Here is a 4,362-nt window from a genome sequence, read left to right on the forward strand (position 1 = left end):
TCATATTCATTTGATTATGTGAGTGGCCATTTTTAACCAAGCATATAATAAGACAAAACGAATTATAGCTGGTCCATTTAATAGTATTTCCCCCATGTACATATCAGATATTTTTTACTGCTAATACTATTATTGTAGTATACATAATGCTTTGATAGCTAACATTAAAAATTCATGTTACCCATCCCCATTAGAAATAACTTACGTCATCAAATATTTCTGCAAGTCTCTAAGCAAAAGAATCAAACAAATCTTTCTAGCACCTGTCTTTTCCCACTGATTTCCTTAGGCACCTTTGCATAGCTCCATGTTTATTTCATTAGGAATCCTAAGGGATTTAAATCTGTCAATCACAATAGTCACTCTAAAATAAAAGTCTAGGGATTGATCTTGTTGGTTATAGAATAGGAAAGCTGAAAGACTGCCTACCTCTAGCCTAATGCTGACCCAGTTTTTATTTATTTATTTATTTATTTATTCAAAATATGGAACGCTTCACGAATTTGCGTGTCATCCTTGCGCAGGGGCCATGCTAATCTTCTCTGTATCGTTCCAATTTTAGTATATGTGCTGCCGAAGCGAGCACTATTTATATATTTATTTATTTATTTAGTGTGTATATGTGTGCCTGCTCATGCCTGAGTGCTGTGTGTGTGTGTGTGTGTGTGTGTGTGTGTGTGTGTGTGTGTGATATGTGTTTGGCCCACAGCATTTAGATGGAGGTTAAGGAGTCACTTCGTGGAGTCATTTCTCTTCTTCCACCTTTGCATGGGTCCTAGAGAATAAACCTGGGTTGCCAGGCTCACGCAGCAAGCAGCTTTGTGCATTGAGACATCTCCCCAGCCCTCAATGCTGACTTTTTATATTCCATGTTAAGGCTGATGTCTAGTTCCTCCTGTGTTGCCCCTTTAACTACAGCAGAAGAGTATGGCAGCCCATACATACCCTTGCTCCCAGTCCACCCTCAGCAGGAGCTTATATTTAACTGTCTTTATCAACAGCTGCTCTGGAGAGCTCTGGCCTATGAAGGCAACAGCTGCAGATCATTTCCTTAATCACCATAGAATCTTCTAGAGACCTGGAATTTGCTCACATCCTACCGTGTGGCCTTTCAGTAGAGAGATTCAAATGACTCAGCACTTTGAGACCCTTGGAAACCTTACCACAAATACTTTTCTTGCTCTACCTGTTAACGTTACATGGTTCTTCCAAGGTGTTTTAGGACAGTGGCTATTTAACTCACCCGCTTAGGTGCTTGCCTAGCAAACATAAGTTCTTGGGTTCAATTCTCAACACTGGAAAAAAAGCAGAGGTCTGATTTACTCTTAAACTAAACCCGGAAAGCCCCTAACACCATTCCTTTTCTTTTCTTGCTTTCTTTTTAAATTCACTAACACAGACGCTCCCCATCCCTTCTAACCTGTGGTCAGCCATGGTTTCCTCTCCATTTCAGACTTTGCTCATCTCCCTCAGCCATAACCAGAGTTCCTTACGCACAGTCCACCTCTAACTGTGGCATTGCTGCACGTCTACAGTGGCCACGTGTTGCTCTGCTTGCATTTCCAAGACATAAGCCGAAAACAGAGATCCCTAAAGAAAAACATATTGAGACGTCCAAGCCAGGCTCCTAAGCTGAATCCAAAGCCAGTCCCCTCCAGACCAATACTACAGCAATTCTAAGAAAACTTCAAATGATGGAAATACATTGAAAACCCACCTTATGAATTCAGTGTGGTGAAAACATCCCAGAAAGACGTTGGGTTTAGACCCGAGTCACATAAGAAACAGAACTGGTACAGTGGCTGTTTCCTGGAGTTTGCATTACTGGTGGATGGGAGACAAAGTTGCAAGACAACAGCCAACAGTGCTACTGTTCAGTGCTCTAGGAGAGCAGTATCTAAGAGGAGAATTTAGCCAAACCTGGGAAATTAGGAGGCTTGCCCTTGAGAGCAAGCCTTAAACTGAGTCCTGAAACTCTTAAGCTATCTGTGTGGTCACCATGAGATCTTGAATACTAAAGTATTATTTGAAGATATGGAGTATCTTTAAAAAGATTAACAGAGGCAAACAGTATCTTTTTCCAGTTTCATTTTTTTAGAGTGTGAGATGGTAAGAAACCACAGATGTTCTAAAGGGGAAAACAAGCGCGTTATCAGCCTGTGATGAGTTGACAGGTCAGCCCCTGTGCGTGATTGATCTAGCTGGTTACTGGTGGTTTTCTTTTGTTTTGTCTTGACTCAATGACTGGAATGGATAGGGACTGGGACATGTGACATTCTCTGACTTCAGATCCTGATTTACCTCTGTATCTTTAGTATTATGAAATTAGGTTCAGGAGCCCCACATGGCTACAACACTAATTAGCAGTTCTTCCATCTTTTCATTCACTCTTGAATTATTTGCTTTATCTATCTATCTTCTTTGCCTCTCATATATCATTTTTCCCCCCTTAGGGGAGAGAAAATATTACCAAATGACAGGGCTCTGGAACTTCCGGGAGATGTTAGACAGACTGTATTATATCTGCTTTGAGAGCACAAAAAGAACTCCATGAAAATAAATTAGGATGATTTTTTTTCTTTTGTCACCTATGATAAATCAGCTCCCTGGCTGGTGACAGAGATGGGAACAGTAAAATGTCTCCTCATTTCTATGCAACAATAAAGGACTTAACAAGATAAATACAGGAAATACTTGAGAATGAAAAGAAGAAAAGTGTTCTGGGTTTCAGGGAGATACAGAGAGGAATGGGTGATAGGAGAGGGGGTTTCATCACGTGACAGCAGCTTGCCTCGGAAACCTCAAAATGTTTCAAATAAAGCCTGGCTGTAGAGGCCAGGGCTCACAAATTCGATGAAAGCCAAAGGATCACAGTGATGTATTTTTCCAGGTGGTCTTATAACTGCCATCTATATCCAACTAGCCAAGGGAGAGAAGGGAAGAGAAATGGGAGGAGAAAGGGTAAAGAGAGGGAAAGAGAGGAAGTTGGGCAGAGAGAGGAGGAGGGGCAGAGAAAGGAAGCCAGGCAGAGAGAGGAAGTCAGGAGAGCGCCAATGCTCCTTTGCTCTAAAGATACACACCCAGTATTCTGTTTAATAAAGTAAGTTGACTAAAACTTATGTTTCAGTGGAGCTGATTTTTATTCAATGAAAATAAGAAATCACAGACTGGAAAGGAACCGGAAGCCGCTGTGTGGATATGAAATCAAAACCACAGGAGCCATAGATGGCTTGGTTTCTTGGGGAGATGCTTAGAAGGGATGGGAAGGGTCTGTGTACCTATACTAGCTTAATTTCCATCACATTTGCATATTGGGATGTTCCTGTTGTTACAGTGTTTCTCAGTTCATGATTTGCTTTTCCCTGTCTTCTCTGCATTTTTTTTTTTTATCTTTTGTAGAGTCACTCCATCATACAGAAACACAAATTGTCCTTATCTCAGATTTAGCTGGTGAAAAAACGTTCCTGTTAAAACATTGCATAATGACCACAGAGGCTAATAGCACCTAAGTCCCCAACATCTCAAGGCTGAACTGGGCTGATTTTCTCCCATGGAATCATTTTGCCCTCATAAGGCCAAAGAACCTGTTCCCCACACCTCACCCTCTGGGCCTCCAGTCCCTGGAGTCACTAAGTCCCACTGCTGAAGTGCCTTCTCTGTTCATTTTATTTTATTGTATTTTGGGGATTTTTTGGCATTATATTTCAGCTGCAAGATGGTCTCTAAATCAGAGACATCATCTCCACTTTGACATCTTCTATTTTTCATGTTGCACAGGCACTCTAATGAAGCAATTAAGTTGAAGTAAACACTAAACAGGACTCAGAGAAATTGAAAGAGACAATTTGAAAAAATGTTAAGATAGCCCTTAATCTGCACTTGCTCCATAAAGCCTTCAAATGAGAGCATTATCTGAGGTCCTCACAGAAAGCCTCCTGCCTTCTTCAATATCCCACTTAACTTCTGCAAATGTTAGTTCAAATGCTTCAAATGTTCTCAGATTGTTCATATTTCTGTAAATGCCCGGAAATAGAAAGACGAACATTGAACCAAGACTCATAGTTGATGAGTGCCCCCACCAGATTGCCCAGCAACGACGTGGATAAATTTCCCTCCTCTGAGTTCATCTGCATTTTATTTTCTTTTACCTTTATATTCTTATCCACTTAATGGTTTACTATGACAAATGAACTCAATTTGATCCTTTGCTTCTTATGGCTTAAAAGTTGTGCTGTCACATGATATAAATGTGTGGAACACTAATCTGATTCAATAGACCCAAGGGACATGTTGCTAAGTAAAATTAAACTTTAATTAAATACAATTTAAATTTTAAAGTGGCTAGAAAGATAAGTCAGCAGG

The 4,362-nt window shown here is 40.5% G+C and overlaps 1 non-coding gene across 1 annotated transcript; it reads right to left on the minus strand.

Moving 5' to 3' along the window:
* Nucleotides 1-479: 479 nt before the first annotated feature.
* On the minus strand, nt 480-586 carry LOC115062843. Its single transcript, XR_003842757.1, has one exon. It is a non-coding gene; the product is annotated as a U6 spliceosomal RNA (small nuclear RNA).
* Nucleotides 587-4,362: the final 3,776 nt, after the last annotated feature.

The sequence above is a fragment of the Mus pahari genome, chromosome 21 (assembly GCF_900095145.1).
Source record: "Mus pahari chromosome 21, PAHARI_EIJ_v1.1, whole genome shotgun sequence".
Classification (NCBI taxonomy): Eukaryota; Metazoa; Chordata; class Mammalia; order Rodentia; family Muridae; genus Mus; species Mus pahari.